We start from the raw sequence: 19,015 nt of genomic DNA on the forward strand, positions 1-19,015 counted from the left end.
TAGAAATTTTCTAACTCTAGTATTTCTCTATTTGTAGGAAATAGTTTAGAAACTTTTTTTTGTTTTTAGAATTTTTGTTCTCTAATAACTTTCTAACTTTAACTCTCTTAGAATCTAATTTGTTTCCTAGTTTATTTTTAGAATTTTTGTTTAAAAACTAACATTCCTATTTTGTAGGCCTTTAAGATAGAAATTTCTAATTCAGTAAGCTCCTTCCCTACTTTCTAATTTTCAATTCTCTTGTAGTAATTTACTTTTTAAGTTTAGGACTTTCTTAATTTATTTTAGAAGTTTCCACTTTCTTTCAGAAATCAGTTTACTGTTATCTTTCTTTTAAAAGATTGTTTTTCCCCTTTTTAGAATCTAACTTATTTTTGTTTTATTTTGCAGGTCCTTAACTTAGGGGCTTCAATTTGGTAATTTCTTTCCAACTCTCTCTTTCTTTCTAGCTTTTCTTTTCCTTTCTTAGGATTAGGTTTTTAATTGAGGGTTGCGAGTGTTTTCATGCCCAAGTGGGCCCGTGACAACACTCGACGTCTCTTGACTGAAGGAGGATTGGTTGAGGGGTTGACTATCCATCGCAGGACTAGACACCGCTCGAAATCCCCTGAGTTAACTGAAGTTATAGCTGAAGACCAACCTCCTTTACTTCCACCCAGGGTGGAGGATACCCAAGATGAAAATGAGGTGCAACAGGCACCCCCGCCTCGTACTTTACGAGATTATCTGCAACCGGCGGGAGTGAGTATGCCCTCATGCATGATTTTTCCTGAAAATACAGGACAAATGGACATCAAGCCAGGAGTTATCCAACTCCTTCCCAAATTCCATGGACTTGAATCAGAAAGTCCATACTTACATTTGAAAGAGTTCGATGAGATTATAGCTACATTATGTTTTCCTAATGTATCTGAGGATACAATTAGGCTGAAACTCTTTCCTTTTTCTTTAAAAGAGAAAGCTAAGACGTGGTTACATTCACTGCGTCCTAGATCCATTGGCACATGGAACGACATGCAGAGGGAATTCATAAAAAAATTCTTCCCACATCATAAAACGATTACCCTCAGAAAAGCGATCATGAACTTTGCCCAAAAGGAAGATGAAACATTCTTCCAATGTTGGGAAAGGTTCAAAGATTTGGTCAGTTCATGCCCACAACACGGATTTGAAACATGGCGCATTACAAATTTTTTCTATGATGGACTGACATCTTCCATGCGCCAAATGGTCGAGACAATGTGTAATGGAGAGTTCATCAACAAAGATGTTGACGAGGTATGGGATTACCTCGATAGTCTCGCTGAAAAAAATACAATCATGGGACTATTACCCAATGGCGAACACCACGTCTAGGCCGACTCAATTAAAGGAGAAAGGTGGGTTATATCTCTTGAAAGAAGAGGATGATCTCAAGTGTAAAGTGACTACGCTCATAAGGAAAGTTGAGGCCATGGAAGGAAAGAAGGATAAGGTCAATGAAATTGTTTGCGGCATCTGTGATTGCAACATTCACACAACTGAAAACTGTCCTACAATACCTGCCTTTCGAGGAGTGTTGAATGAACAAGCCAATGCCGTAAATAATTATCAAAGACCTTTTACTGGACCTAACTCCAACACATACAATCCTGGCTGGAAAAATCATCCAAACTTTAGTTGGAGAAATGGACAAACGGCGACTCCTCCAGGTTTCTTCAATCAAAATCCAAATCAAGTGAAACCTCAAGAGGAACCGGTTCAAAATTCCATACAAGAGCTGGCTCAGGCAATGCGGGGAATCACAGATTTTATGCAAAAGATAGATTCTCGTATGACGGTTATAGAAAAGGGGATGCTTCCTGCACAACCTCTCCCCAATCCTAAACCGCAGTACGAGAATAATGATCCCAGCTCTTCAAATCAGATGGGGTATGCTAAATCCATCACCACTCTTAGGAGTGGGAAAATCATTGATAAAACTCTTCCGGTTAGGCCCGAAAAGCCTCAAGAACCAGAAGAGGACAACAATGATGGATCCGGTGATGCCCCACAAAAAGTAGAACCGGAACTTCTAGAGAAGCCAGTTGCTCCATTCCCTCAACGGTTGGTTTCACCAAAACCTCTTTCTAACTCTCAGGATATCCTAGAGGTGTTGAAACAGGTGAAAGTCAACATTCCTCTACTTGATGTCGTTAAACAGATACCTTCATATGCCAAATTCCTGAAAGACTTATGCACGACCAAACGACGGAAAATTATTCAAAAGAAAATCTTCTTGACTGAGAAAGTGAGTGCCATCCTGAAGCAAGACGTGCCGCAGAAATTTAAGGATCCCGGTAGCCCAACCATATCATGTGTAATCAGGAACCATCGAATTGATCACGCACTTCTTGACTTAGGAACCGAGCGTCAATCGATTCCCTACTCGGTATACAAACGGCTAGGTTTGGGTGAATTAAAACCCACCCTAACCACACTACAACTTCTTTGATCGCTCTGTTCGTGTACCAAGAGGGATAATTGAAGATGTGTTAGTCAGTCGATAGATTTTACTATCCTGTAGATTTTATCATCACTGGACACCGAACCCATCAATAACATGAGCACTTAGGAATTCCGTCATTCTTGGTCGCCCATTCCTTGCCACGTCAAATGCAATTATCAATTGCAGGAATGGTATCATGACTATGTCTTTTGGAAATTTGACATTGGAGTCAAACATTTTTTTCAATAACGGCAGCAACTCAGAGGATGATGATGATTTCCACGACATTAACATGATTGACTCTTTCGTGGAAAATACGACATCTCTGACCTTATCCTCCGACCATCTAGAGACGTGCCTGGCCCACTCCCATGATTTTGATGATGACATGATTAGGGAGACGTGCGCCTTGCTTGATACTGCACCGGTACTTGAAGTTAACCGGTGGAGGCCACAATTTGAAGAATTACCACGAACCGATGTAGTGCCTCTACCGTCTAACCTCAAGCCGCCGAAGCTTGACCTAAAACCTTTGCCCTCTGATTTGAAATATGCCTATTTAGGTCAAGATGAGACATACCCGGTGGTGATCTCTGCCCACCTGGAGAAAGAACAGGAGAGTATGCTCATATCTACTCTCATTGAGCATAAAGGAGCCCTGGGATGGACGATAGCGGACCTCAAGGGAATCGATCCCTCAATATGTACTCACCGCATATATCTTGAGGATAATGCAAAAACCGCTCGGCAACCACAACGTAGACTAAATCCAAATATGAAGGAAGTGGTTAAGGCCGAGGTTCTTAAACTATTAGACGTGGGTATTATATACCCTATATCTGATAGTCAATGGGTGAGTCCAACTCAAGTGGTCCCTAAGAAGTCCGGAATCACCATCGTAGCTAATGCTAATAATGAACTCGTGCCAACTAGAGTCACTACTGGTTGGAGAATGTGCATTGACTACAGGAAGTTGAATACCGTCACGAGGAAAGACCACTTCCCTTTACCATTCATTGATCAGATCCATGGATTTACAAAATTCCTATTCTGATTTCCTTAACGGGTATTCGGGCTACAACCAGATAGAGATAGCCCCTGAAGACCAGGAAAAGACCACATTTACATGTCCCTACGGCACCTTTGCCTATCGAAGGATGCCATTCGGACTATGTAATGCCCCTGCCACCTTTCAGCGATGTATGCTTAGTATCTTTGCTGATATGGTAGGAGAATATCTAGAGGTCTTCATGGACGACTTCTCTGTTTATGGTCCATCTTTCAGCAAGTGCTTGGAAAGTCTTAAATGTGTGCTGAAAAGATGTGAAGAAAAGAACTTGGTACTTAATTGGGAGAAGTGCCATTTCATGGTTCAGAAGGGAATTGTCCTTGGGCATATCATCTCGTCCAAAGGAATCGAGGTAGATAAGGCAAAAATCGATCTTATCTCTAACCTACCTCCACCCAAGAACATCAGAGACGTACGATCCTTCTTAGGACACGCAGGATTTTACAGGCGATTCATAAAGGACTTTAGCCTTCTCTCTCGTCCTTTATGTAATCTTCTTCAAAAGGATGCTCCGTACGAGTGGACTGAGCAGTGCCAGGAAGCTTTCACCAAGCTTAAGGGCACGTTAACCACTGCACCTATCATGCAGCCACCCGACTGGAGCCTTCCTTTTGAGCTTATGTGCGACGCTTCTGATTATGCTCTTGGGGCGGTCCTAGGCCAGAGAAAAGATAAGAGGCCCTACGTCATTCATTACGCAAGTAGAACTTTAAATTCTGCCCAAGTGAACTACTCGACTACGGAAAAGGAACTCTTAGCCGTAGTGTTCGCCTTGGATAAATTTAGGTCCTACCTGATCGGATCCAAGATCATTATCTATACAGATCATGCGGCACTGAAGTATCTTCTTTCTAAGAATGATTCTAAGCCCCGCTTGATACGATGGATCCTTCTACTCCAAGAATTCGATTTGGAAATTAAAGATAAAAAGGGAGTAGAAAACGTTGTGGCCGATCACCTTTCTCGCCTTAATACCTCTGATTCCCTTGAGACGCCCCATATCAACGACATGTTCCCTGATGAACAACTGTTCAGAGTCTCCCATTCACCTTGGTTCGCTGATATTGCTAATTATCTTGCTACAGGTGCCATACCGACTAGACGATGCAAGATAAGAAGAAATTCTTCACCGAGGTGCGCAACTTTTTCTGGGATGATCCTTACTTATTTAAATATTGCCCAGACTAAATCCTAAGGAGATGTGTACCAGACAATGAGCATCAGAGCGTCATCTCCTTCTGTCACTCACAGGCCTGTGGTGGTCACTTTTCTGCTAAAAAGACCACGGCCAAGATTCTGCAGTGTGGCTTTTACTGGCCCACTATGTTTAGGGACACTCATGAGTTTTGCAAAGCTTGTGAGCGCTGTCAGAAATTGGGAGCATTGTCCCGTCGAAATATGATGCCTTTGAATCCCATCCTTATCATTGAAGCATTTGATTGCTGGGGCATCGATTTCATGGGACCATTCCCCCAATCATTTGGAAATCTGTATATTTTGCTCGCCGTGGACTATGTCACTAAATGGGTTGAAGCGATTCCGTGTCGAAAGAATGACCATCGCACGGTCATTAAATTCCTAAAAGAAAACATCCTTTCTCTATTCGGAACGCCTCGAGCCATCATTAGTGATGGGGGCTCACACTTTTGTAATAGACCATTCGAGAGCTTAATGAAGAAATATGGTATCTCTCATAAAGTGAGCACCCCATACCATCCACAGACAAGTGGACAAGCTGAGATTTCTAATAAGGAGATCAAACACATTTTGGAGAAAACGGTTAACCCAGATCGTAAGGATTGGTCAATCCGATTGACTGATGCCTTATGGGCATACCGTACTGCATTAAAAACCCCTATTGGAATGTCTCCCTTTAGACTTGTCTATGGGAAGGCTTGTCACTTGCCCGTGGAGTTGGAACATAAAGCATACTGGGCGATCAAAAATCTTAATTTCAATCTGGACAACGCTAGCTCGCTACGCAAACTTCAATTGAATGAACTTGAGGAAATCCGGAATGATGCGTACGATAATTTGAGAATTTACAAGGACAAGATGAAAGCATTTCATGACCAACACATTTTGCGAAAATCATTCATGCCTGGTCAGAAGGTCCTTTTGTACAATTCTCGATTACATTTCTTTCCAGGTAAGCTTCGATCTTGTTGGACCGGCCCTTACATTTTATCACTGTTTTTCCATATGGGGCTGTTGAGATAAGAGATCTCAACAATGGCAAGGAGTTTAAAGTCAATGGACATCGATTGAAACCATTTGTCGAGAAATTTGATTCAGAGGACATGTCCATGCCTCTGACTGATCCTGTTTACCAGGATTGATCTCCTAGTCTGATGGAGGTATAGGTAAGATTGATTAATTCATGGTCCATTCTTGTCTGGCTGAAGACAGTAAACTTAGCGCTCCTGGGAGGCAGCCCAGCTCTTCATTTCATTAGTTAGTTCAATGTTTGTGGATAACATTACTGCAAACCCTCACGAGACTACAACTCGTCCACTAGGGGTAACCTAGGGGTTTAAAGGCTTGTTGCATATGCTAAATGCAATCAAGAGTACCTGCGAAAGTGGTGTAGGTAGGATTTCATTTTTATTATTTTCATTTTATTTTTGTTGGTGCTGACCCGCTCTTACGTAGCTATCTTTGGAAAGCCTCTTGATTCTTTTCGTCCAGGTACTATCTTTCCATCACTCCTATTTTTCCGTTGTCTCATGTGCATTGCATGCTTATTTCTTTTACATTGAGGACAATGTAGGTTTTAGGTTGGGGGTGGGAGATTAGGTTTCCGAATCAGCATTTTCTTGGTCTTGTACAAAAGTTGTGAAAATTTTAAAAATTTTCTGACATTTTGTTGAATTTGAAGTGATTTTGATAACCATCTTGGATTTAAAATTACAAGATAAGTGAAGTTGGTAATTTATGACTCTTAGATTCAGTTATCTATTATATTAGATTTCACAGTTAAGTTTGAAGTATTAATCTATAATTGGAAGTTTTAAACATTGTTTGAGTTATAAGTTCACATGTCGCATCTCGCTTTCACATTAAGATTTCAGTTTGATATTAAAGGGTTAACTTAGTAATCACTAAGCATGTAAGGAACCAGTTTGGAAAAATTGCCCGTCAGAAAGAAAAAAAAAAGAAAAAAAAAAAGAGGAGAAAGAGATACCTTTGGAAAAGGTTAGGCGAATAATTTTCACCATAGGTTTGCTCCCTATAGGTGTGGATTCAATTCTCCTCTCCCTCGATAAAAAAAAAAAAAAGAACTGAAAGGCAAATTCTGGTTTAAGTTTTGAGTGTCCTAAATACTGTTTTGATTATCAATGTTATCATAAAAATTATCCATTGGATTTCTTAATGATGATAAGCCGAGATTTTATTATACACTCATGATACTCATTGTTTAGAATTGTTCTAATTAATGCATAAATACTTTAAAGTTGATTATGAAATTTATTGTGCACTTGATTCCAGGAGGAAGTAATATCCAACATTCATGCATCTTAGAATTTTCGAATCTAGACTGTTTTTTTTTTTAAAATAAAAAAATCGCTTGAGTTTATAAAAATTGTCCTGTATTTCTCAACTTATTTTTCGCATACTTTGCTCGGGACTAGCAAAATGCTGGTTGGGGGTTGTGTTGAGGGTCAAATATTGCATATCAGACCCAGTTGCTGCATAGTTTTACAAGCATGATACCGTTTAATGGCCTGATTTAATTGTGTTTGTGATGCAGAGTGTATTTACAAGCATAGAGTGAAAAAGGGTGGTAAATGCATGGATTTGACGCTCCAGGAGCACCAAGGCAAGGAACGGACTCTAGAAGACCAAGAGCGACGGAATTATACACCAGGGGTCCGCGGAAATCGAGGAATTGAAGCTCAAGTGGCCTGAAAAGTGTCCAGAATGCAAGATCATAGGGTTCCCACCATCTGATCAGTTCGAAACTTCATACGTGGCTTGAGGACCATAAATAAACCGTACACGTAAAATTTCAGCCCCTGGATCACTGTGGAAGTGACCCAACGGATAGATCAGCCCCTTTAATCATTATGTGGGGCCCGCCTGATATCCGGATATGCTTTAAAATTGTTCTAGACTGTTTAAACCACGTGTCAAAGCGGATGGACGGAGCGGATTTCTCACGATCATCACAGTGGACTCCGTATGCACAGCGCGTGTACATAGTGCACCGCTGCCCGCGCCGCACTGGACGGTCAGCCCGGTCAAAGACGATCTGGCCCGTCTTCTTCTTCCGCATCAACAGCGGACGGACGCTGTTCGTCCGTTTTTCATTAGTGGGCCCCATCAATCATAGTTCTTGACGATCAGAACCGTCCATACGCTCTGCAAGGTGACCAACACCGTCGCCTAGCTTTCCTTTTTGGCCCATGCACACACACAAAGACAGATTTCATGAAAACGCAGGAATGGACGGTGGGAACAAAGATCATATGGGCTACACCGAATCTAACATAAAACCAGCCGAATCTTACTGGTTTTTCGACGCGAATCGAATGGTCGGAGTGGATTTTACACACGACGTCAATCAGCGGTTCACCGCCTTCACAGCGCCCGACCGCGCATGCTCTGTTCGCAACAGGAAGCTGCGGTCAATCCAGGTGGGCCATCATTGCCGATCAAAACAGCGATCCGGACCGTCTATTGTGTAGAAGGGCCAAAACCGTCCGTAAGAACGTTATCTATTTGGAAAAAATGCGATGGAAGTGGAAGTCTTCTCTTCCGTTTTCTTGGCTGCAAAACGCCTTTACGCACGAGCCTTGCGTAAAATCTTCCGCACCTACTCCTTCTCGGACTGTCTCCGCCACCTATCTCGGGTAGGACTCTGCAGCAGCTCTTGGAGGAAGGATAAAAGGAGAGAAGGGAGGACGGCCATGAGGCTATCTTTGGTTGGAAGAAAGGAGGAACGGTTTGCGGTAGGCTGCTGCTGAACGTGCTTTGCTGCTGAAGAGGTAGGTTGCTGCTGAACGTGCTGGGCAGGGAAAACGTGGAAAAGGAGGAAGATTTTGGAGGGCTGGCTCGTGAGGAGGATTGAGAAAAAGAAAGGGAAGAAAGTTGAAGGTGACAGGAGCTCTGGAACGTGGGAGGCAGCGTGTAAGGCTGGGTTTTCTCTCTCTTTCCTTCTTGTTCCTTTCTTTTCCTTTTTATTTTTATTTTGTTGTTTAATCAGCCCATCCATGTGTGGCTAATCCTCTTAGCTAGGGCTAAGAGGTGAAGCCTGTAGCGAGATGGGAGACACTATTTCCTGCTTTTCATTTAAATTTATGAACTGAACTTGGTTTTGAGTTGATTATTAAAAGAATATTTTCTCAGTCTTTAATGGTCTGTTGTGACTGAAATTACAATGGGTTTGCAATGGCTTTGAGTATTTCTTTCCCTTTTTATGTTTATGAAGTCAGGAATCCCTGTTGTTCATCATTGTCCCATGGGCATGGTAGGATGACAGTACCCTTCCTGATCTTCATACATTGTTGGTTGGGTGGTAATTAGTTTAATTCTGTTATTTACTTTGTCTCCTGGGCATGGTTTGGTGATGGAATCCATTCTAATTCATACACCTTTCATCTCTTGAAAATCAGATCAAGTAAGTTCAGTTTGAATTCCATAATCCTTGATGCAGGCAAAAGATCTCCCTGATCCCTACAAGTGGATCCTCTGAATCCCTAGTTTCCCTTCTCTGAATTCCTTAAGTTTTAGATAATTATTCCCCAATTATTCCTTAAATTTACATTTGATTTTGGTTACATCTTAGGCTAGTTCTATTTCTACCTAGTTTCAAGAAACGTACAAGTTTCAGTCCCTGTGGATTCGACCTCGGTCTTACCGAGTTTATTACTACATCACAACCCTATACTTGGGGAGTGAACAACATTCAACTATCATTGCTCATCAATGTGGACATTAAACCATCATTGCTTCCATGGCATGGCCCGGCATAATCATCATTACATACATTATGGAGTAATCTCACATCACAATGGACCTCATATACGTCACATTCGGCCCCAAATAAAGGCCCCACATGTGTCTCATTGGGCCTCACTCGTGGCCCTTATATCCATCACATTGGGCCTCAACCCATGGACCATCAAATACATCAAGTGGATCGCATCCACGAGCCACACCAATAGGCCTCATATATATATATATATATATATTAAGGTAGGCCTCAACAATGGGCCTTATACATATCAAGGTGGGCCGTATCAATGGGCTGCACTAATGGGCCTCTATACACAACAGGTAGGCCCTGCACATGGGTCTCAAATACTTAACATGTGGGCCCTACGCGTGGGTCTCATTGCATCAAATGGACCATGCCAGTGGGTCTAACATATATCACAATGGGCTAGGTATACGTCACTTTGGGCCCACATCCAAAAAGGGACAATTTGGATATAAAACAAGTACATCAATGGTGGGAATAAAACTCATATATCATGGTGGGTCCCACACATCAAAAAAATCTGATGGACAGCGGGGATAAAATACGTACATCACTTGGGATCCACAACCCTTGGGTGGCTTGAATTGAACATGTACATCCTGGTGGTTCCCACCATCTAAAAAGCTGGACGGTGTGAATATAAAATACATACACCATGTGGCCCCACATCCCACGTGTGGACAGCACACATAAGTGCAAGGTGGGTACCACCGTTCTCTGGACGGTGTGGATGTAAAGTACATATGTCATGAGGGTCCCTTGGAGAGACTGTATGAATACAGCGCATACATTAAAGTGGGCCACATAAGTGGACGGTATAGATGAAACATGTATAACATAGTGGGCCCTAGGATCACATAATGGGTGGGCCCACCGATCATGGCCGGACAGTGTGCATCATACAACACATATATCATCAACGGTCCACGTCCCATGTGGACGGTATAGATGAAACACGTATAACATGGTGGGCCCTAGTATCACACAATGGGTGGGCCCACCAATCATGGCCGGACAGTGTGCATCATACGACACATATATCATCAGCGGTCCACGTCCCATGTGGATAGTATAGATGACCACACACGTGACTGGCCTTATGCCTGACCCTGGACAGATGGCCAGGATATATAATACATCACGGTAGGTGCCGCAGCACCATCCAGAGATATCTGGACGGTGTGCATATAGAACACATTCATCAAAGTGGGTCCTACCACCTGCACGTGTGGCACGTGCAGCGTTGGCCTCAAATGGGTGGACGGTGTGCTTGAAATACATGCATCAGGATGGGGTCCACATTCCTAAATGGTTTAGGATATAACGCATACCCCATGTGGGCTCCACCAGCAGGAGATGGATGGACGGTGCAGATGGATCCCATACCTCACGTGAGGTCCACACAGATGGACGACGTGGCTAAAGATACATACGTCGAGGTGGGGTCCCACCGTTAGGATAGATGGACGACGAGGATGTAAGGAGCATGCATTACAGTGGCGTCCCACAGCAGCAATATGCTGCTATAGTCCGGCCAATCCACAACCAAACAAGGTGGGTCCCACGTGGGGCCCACCATAACGTTTATTCTCCATCCGATCCATTCATAAGGTCACAGAGACCGAAACCAAGGGAAAAAAACAACTTTCACATAGATCCAAAACTTCTGGGACACCCAAAAAGGGTTGCAATGGTAGACATTTTATCCCACTGTTTCCTGTGACGTGGGCCACCTGAGCTTCACATAAGGTTGATTTTTGGGGGCCCCACTGTCCCAAAAGGGGACCTACCAAATGCACGAAGTGGATGTCCTACACACATCATGGTGAGGCCCACAGCTTGGACCCAACAGTCCCTACCCTTTCACGCCTAGCGCAGCAGGACAGTATTGCCATCCTCTGGACGTTACCAGCATCACCTGTTGCATCTTATTTGTATTTTTTTATTTAAAAATCATTTTTCTAAGGTTTTTCCCATGTGAGACCCGCATCAGGTGTATCTACTCCACCCATTGCATTCTACATCTCATAATAGATCTAACAAGCCCAATATTGAGCATGTTTTGGTGTATAAAAATATCAGAGTGGATTTCAACGGTAAAACCACTATCTTCTATGCTATGGCCCGCCAGATGATCGTATTGGCTTCATATTTTGGGTCAACACCTAAAATGATCTGGAGAATGAAATGGATGGCGTGGATTGGACCCATACATCAAGGTGAGGCCTGCATGAGCGGCTCAGCCCAAAGCTTTCAACCAAGCTGATATTTTTTCTTTAGTTCACGGCAACGTCCAGACATTGCTGGATGGTCTGGACAATGCCAGCAAGTTCTGGGCTGGCCCATCTGGCCATGTTGGGGTCCACCAAACGCATGTACTTTCCCATCATCTAGACCCTTCAAGTAAATAGGTAGCAAGGTGGGTTGATCCCACTGGATGGACGGTAAGGATATTACATGCATCATCAGGTGGGCCACTTATCATAAAAGAAAGGGGAAGAGAGAGAGAGAGAGAGAGAGAGAGAGAGAGAGAGAGAGAGAAGCACCCACAAACAATAAAGATTCACCCACCTTTGATCTTTTTGGTCTTCTTCTTCCATCAACGCATCGTAGAGCTCCAAGGGATGCATTTCGACGGTGGAGATGATCTTTGGAGGTTGGGGATGGGAGATAGGAAGTGGGCCACACAAAGTTCTCTTGGTGCTTGGAAATACCTTAGACGTTGGCTTCTCTTGGGAGTTGCTTGAGTGCAGAGAGAATGAGAGAGAGAGGTGATGGGAGAGGAGTGATGGGGTGTGTAAGAGATTGGATGGAAAGGTTGACTTTGGGGATGGTGTAGTGTACTTGGGGGATGGGATAGGATACTTGACTTGATGGGTGTACTTTGACAAGTGAAGTGATTGACGTGATGGATTCTCTACGGAATTGCAATGCGCGTCGTTTTCCTCGGACTGAATGCAGGCCTACATCTCCTGGCTTGGGTATCGTCTTGGTGCATGAGACACGACATCAGAACCGCGGTGACGGCACGGTCGCAATGATACAAGTCTTAGGCCAAGTCGACTCAGTTCGATAGGATTCAACTCAAGGTCACGCGCAAATGTAGGTTGCGGGTTGCTAGAATTCGACCAAGAAGACTACGGAAGCCTACAGAACAGTACGGGCTAGGATACGGGTCTTACAAACTAAGTTTCAGATGCATCAAAATTTCAGGTGGACCCCACAAGTGCTTTTATATACTTGAGCTCCGAGTTGTATGAACAGTTCAAGGAGATCAAAGTTACATGGGTCCCAAAGTGATGTATTTATTACATATATAGAGTTCATCTATTTTTTTATTTACTTATTTATTTATTTATTTTAGAGATCATTTTATAGCATTATCCAAAAATGAATCATATCCAAAGATTATCTGGACCTCACCACAAACAGTAGTGGATATAATGATTTCATCATTAAACAATTTACAGGGCCCACCTTAATATTTATTTTCCATCCAATCTGTTTATAAGGTCACAAAGACCTGAATTAAGGGGAAAAACTAATTTCATATTGGTCCAAAACTTCTATGACCCAAAAAGGGTTCTAATGGTAGACATTCAATCCCTGCTGCTTTTGTAGTGTGGCCCACTTGATAGTTAGATCTATCTTATTTTTCTTCTCAAGCCTTAAGACAAGCTCGCCAAATGGATGGACGGTTTGGATATAACACATACCTCATGATCAGATTGGTCCAGCTTCCTATTTTATTTATTTATTTATTTATTGTGTGGGCCACCTGAGTTCCATGTACGATTGATTTTTGGGGTGACTCATTTTTAAAGGGGACCCATCAAATGCACAGTGTACATGCTCGACATGCATCAAGGTGAGGCCTGTGGTGGGGTCCACTTCCCTCCAGCGTCAGCAGTAGGACGCTGCTTGCTGCAGCGTCAGACGCGCTGACAGCAACAACGTCCACTGCTGATGCTTTTGTAAATTATTATTTTTTTTTTATGGTTTTTCAAATATGGAGCCCACAACAGGACGATCTAGTCCGTCTGTTGGGTTTTATGGCCCGGGACAGATGTAACAAGCCCAATATTTAATATGTTTTGACGCACAAAAACATCATAGTGGGCCCTAACAGTCTATCATCATTAAAATAATCCTTTTGATGGTGTGGCCCATCAGAGATTTTGATTAGCTTCATTTTTCGGTTCAATGCCTAAAATGATCTGGGAAATTGGATGGACGGTGTGGATTAAATATATACCTCATTGTGTGTGTGTGTGTGTGGGGGGGGGGGGGGGGTGGCATTGTGGACCCACGACCCCTTTCCTCTTTCAAGCAACAGCAGCAGGGACACTGTTGGCTGTAGCGTCCCCTGGACACTGGCAGCAACAGCGTCCACCACTTGTGTTTTTTTTTTTTTTTGTATATTTATTTATTATTATTATTATTATTTTACATGATGTGTGCACATGTGTGCATGGGTGTGTGTGTGTGTGAGAGAGAGTTTGGCCAGCACAAAAGGGCCATTCTTGGACAGTTTGGATGACATACAAATATTCTGGTGGGGCCCACTATCAATGGGTCCCACATAAAGTCTATAACAATTTTTTATTATTATTCTTTTTTTATATGTATTCTCCTATGAATCCATACCATTAAACACATCATTATCATTATATCATTACCATTTTTTTAATCATCTTTTTATATGTACTCTCCTATGTATCCACACCATTGATCACATCATTATCATCAAATCATCACCACTAATAATCATACAAATAATTAAAAAGAAAACAAACCAAGAGTGGAGTAGGTGTACTCACCTTGATGAATTAGATGGATGGTTGAGATGGATGGAAGGGATGGGGTTGATGGCCCACCAAGATCACTCCTCTCTCTCTCTTGTGTAGAAAAATGGTGAAATGCTAAGGGATAGAGGGGTATTTGTAGAGAACTTGATAAAAATTTGGTTAAGTTAGGCTAATGTGATTAATATTAGCTTAGGCTAGGATTATGGCAATTAATTCATGATTAGTAATTAATGGTGGATTAAAGGAGCATGGGATGACATGGTGTGATGATGTCATGCTTAAGGTATGGCATGGAAAAGAGTTGACTTAAGGTGTACATGAGAGAGGGAGAGGTATGGGTGTGTGACATCACACACATGGGTAGAGATTCTCTCACCCATGTGTGGCATGTACATGTGTGTATGGCATGTGTTGTGCACACGTGTGGAATGGAGTACATGGCGCCTTGTGTACATGATACACTAATGATTCTTCACAGCATATCTCATTAATAGAGTATCATACAGATGCATGGGTGGTACTCACGTGATCGCAGCCTGTACCATTCCATAAACTTCTACGGTTCCCTCTAGTCGAGTTTCGGCGACCCGGGACGAGTAGATAGCATTGGCGCATGCTCTTGAGTCACATCCTGTAAACCCGAGCCGACTCAAAATGAGACCTATGTCATTTTGACCGTGCCGTCGCCGCGGTTCCGACGATGCGTCTTGTGCGTCAAAACGATGCTCAGATTATAAGATCCGGCCCGTGCATTATCTAGGCCGTTGATCGCTTGATTGTGGGACCCACCTATTCCTATTGTTGTACTTCCCTAAAAACATTAATTACTATGATGTCACCCTAGGGGTGACATCACCCTACCATACCACCTTACCTTCCCTTTTCCCTATAAGTCAAACTCATTAATTCCCATTACCTCACCATCCCTCTCTCCCATCACTCCCTTACATCATTTCTCTCTTTCACTTCTCTCCATTCCAAGCAATCCCTCCATGGAGCAACCCACGTCCATGGCTCCCATGAGAGAGCTAGTGTGGCCCACCTCCCTATCTCCCATCTCCACCATCCAATGATCATCTCCACCATTGAAATTGTTTCTTTGGGGCTCTATCATGCATTGGCGGAAGAAGGAAGAAGAGATCTCGAGGTGGGTGCTTCTTTCTCTCTCTTTTTCTCTCATTAATTTGGTATGATAATGTGGCCGTGTGGCCCATCTGGATGTACCCCACCTTGATGTATGTGATGTCCAAGCCGTCCACCAAATGGACCCTACGGCCGTCCAAGCCATGTGGGCCCCACTTAACGGCAATTGGAAAACATAAATATAAGATTGACCCAAATCAAGTGGGCCATGTCCATGTGGACCCCACACGTGGGACCCACCTTCAACAATACGTGCACACGGTCCGTCCAGCGTCCCTGGACGCTGGACGTTTTTCACAAGTAGGAGCAGTGCACTGTCTGCCAAAAAAAAAAAAAAAAGGAGAGGGGGGAGAACTTTTGGGGCAGGCTACTTATGTAGGCCCCACCTTGATGTAAAAATCGAATCCACACCATCCATTTCATTTCCAAGCCAATTTTAGGCGTTGAGCCAAAGAATGAATCCAATCCGATTTTCTGGCGGGCCAGGGGAAACAACTTTTTTACCTTTAAGATCCATTAGGACCCACCTTGATGTCCCTACCCGCCAAAAACATACTGCATAGCGGACTCGTTTGATCCGTCTTAGGCCATGGAATCTAATGGACGGAGTGGATTCTCAAGACACGGGCCCCACATATGAAAAACCTCGAGAACAATAAAAAAAAAAAAAAACCACAAGGACACGCTGCTGTCAGCAGCAGCGTGCGTGGGTGCTGCTGGCGGACAAACGGGCTGGCCTCACGGCCTTAGTTGTGGGCCCCACTGTGATGCTTTTCGAACATCAACGCCATGCATTTGATGGGTCCCCTCGGACCAGGTGGCCTCCCCAACAATCAGCCGTATACGGAACTCAGGTGGGCCACACCATATAAAATCATGTGAAGATATGCCTAAAACATATAAAATCACTTGGTGGGGCCTACCTGAAATTTGTATGCAGATGAAACTTGTTTTGGACCCCTAATTTTGTGTGACACATACAATGGACGGAGTAGATCTGATTAATGTGGGTCCCACCTAGGATAAATAAATAAATATATGTATGTGGCATGCATTTGCTACTTGACGTCCAGAGGAGTCTGGACGTCTAACGTTAAACAGGGAGGCCCCCCTTGGCCCCAGTTGTGGACACTACCATGATGTATGTTCTACATCCATGCCGTTCATTTAATAGGTCCCCTTTTATGATGCGTTGGTTCCAAAAATCAGTCATAAAAAGTTCTTGGATGGCCCACACCATCACTTTTCATGCGGTGGTATGCCAAGCCACATGGAATCAACTGCTGGGGTCCACATGCAGCTTGGATCCACCTAAAACTCTGTTTGGACCCTTAAATTGGTGGGACACACACAATGAATGGGTTGGATTTGTGAATTACATCATGGTGGACCCCAGGACCACATAACCATACCAAAAGTTTGGTGGACAAATAAACATTACAGTGGCTCAGTCCATGTGACCTTATAAACAGGTTGTATGGCAAGTAAACATTGCAGTGGGCCCCTGGCCCATGCGACTTTATCAACAGATTGGATGCAAGTAAACATTTCAGTGGGTCCCATGATCATGTGACCCTATCACAAGGTTGGAAAAAATAATAATAAAAATAAATAAAAATAAAAATAAATAAATAAATACTGTAGTGGGCCCCAGGTCTGTATGACCTTATCAACAGGTTTGAATGGAAATAAACATTATGGTGGGCCCCAGGTCTATATGACCTTATCAACAGGTTGGATGCAAATAGATGTTATAGTGGCCCAAGTTGGATGATAAATAAATATTACAGTGGGCCCTAGGCCCATGTGACCCTATGACTAGTTTGGATAGAAGATAAACATCATGTTGGCCCCAGATTGGATGGACAGTATGTTGGGCCCTAGGTTGGGTGGAAAATAAACATTTTGGTGGGTCTTACTTAAGACTTATTTATGTATGTGTTGTGTTCACAACTGTGGACCTCCATCATGGAACATGTGACTTATCTATTCCTTCCATCCCTATGGGACCCACTATGATGCATGTGTTTCATCCAACCGTCCAACCATTTTTGGAAAATGATCCTTTTTTTAGGTTTGGGACGAAAATAAGTCAGATTTACTTATCAAGTGGACCATAGTGCACGGTGAGGATTGAACGGCTATCTTTGAAATCTTGAGACCCTATGATTAGATTAGATGGGAAATAAATGTTATGGCGGACCTTGAAAATTTTAGTAGTGGAAATCATTATCACCACTTATATTGAGTGTGGCCCATTTAACATACATGGGGCCCATTGATGTGGCCAATTTGATGTATGTATGACCATGTTATGAGGCCTACTTTGATGTATGTTGTGGCCCATTTGTCAGGCCCACTTTGATGTATCTTTATCCATGCCATCCAGGGCAGGCACCCCATTATGATATATATATCAGGGCCCATGGGTCGAGGCCCATTAGTGCTGCCTATTTGATACAACCCACTTGATGTGTACGAGGCCCATTAGGGCGGCCCATTGATGCAAGGCCTATTGTGACATGTATTAGGCCCATGACGCGTGACCCATTTGATGTGTATAAGACCCATGGGTAGGGCCCACATATTATGTATTTGAAGCCCATGAGCAGAGCCCCCTGAGTTTTATATATGGGCCCTATTAATGTGGCGATCTTGTTTTTGAGGAGCACGGGTTGCGTGGGATGGGTCGTGGCCCATTGTGATATATACTCGGCCCATACGTCGTGGCCCATTGAGATGTGTTTCCGACCCATTTAGTGAGGCCATTGTGAAATATTCCTACTCTTGTGATGAGGCCCATTGAGATGTATTTTTGGCTCATTGATGCGGCCCACTTGTTGAATTGAGGCCCATTGGTGTGGCGTGCGGCCCAATGTATCGACCCACCGTGATGTGTAGGTCCACGTGCTGTTTGTGTAAGGCCCACCTGTGATGACTATTTGAGGCCCACTTGTTGGATATTTGGGCCCATCTTATGTTTGACTCTATGTGGACCACTCCTTGGGAGCAATGTTGGTTAAATGTCCACATTGCTAGGCAGTGATGGTTGGATGTCCACATTGTGACCCTTCCTTATGCCTTATGAGGCCCATTCTCATCATTGTCTTTGTGGGTTAACCCAAATAAGTGGGCCCCATTTACCATGGACGGATGGCTCCATGCTAACCGATTTGATATAACCATGGTTGAGTGATCTTTATATTATGATTGATCAGATGTTCATCTATGGACCCAGTCTTGTCTATGTGACCGGTCGTCGGTGTTGATTATCGAAGCTGATTGTCGGTGTTAATTATCGATGTAGATTATCGGTGTCGATTTGTCGAGGTCGATTGTATTGGCCGGTTCCGATTGTCGAGGCCGATTCTGAGTATCGAATTCGATTGCCATGGCCGATTGTCGAGACCTGCATGATGTATATGTGACCCGTAGTTGAGGGCCATTGTGATATGTATTAAGCCTATGATGCATGGTCCATTTAATGAATTCAAGACCCATGTGTAGGGCCCACATGTCCTGTGTTTGAGGCCTATGGGCAAGGC

At 43.3% G+C, this 19,015-nt stretch overlaps 1 non-coding gene across 1 annotated transcript; it reads right to left on the reverse strand.

Moving 5' to 3' along the window:
• Window positions 1–1,062: 1,062 nt before the first annotated feature.
• LOC131244662 (small nucleolar RNA R71) lies at window positions 1,063–1,169 on the reverse strand. The gene has a single exon (XR_009170443.1). It is a non-coding gene; the product is annotated as a small nucleolar RNA R71 (small nucleolar RNA).
• Between the last annotated feature and the right edge of the window lie 17,846 nt (window positions 1,170–19,015).

Source organism: Magnolia sinica, chromosome 4, assembly GCF_029962835.1.
Source record: "Magnolia sinica isolate HGM2019 chromosome 4, MsV1, whole genome shotgun sequence".
Lineage (NCBI taxonomy): Eukaryota > Viridiplantae > Streptophyta > Magnoliopsida > Magnoliales > Magnoliaceae > Magnolia > Magnolia sinica.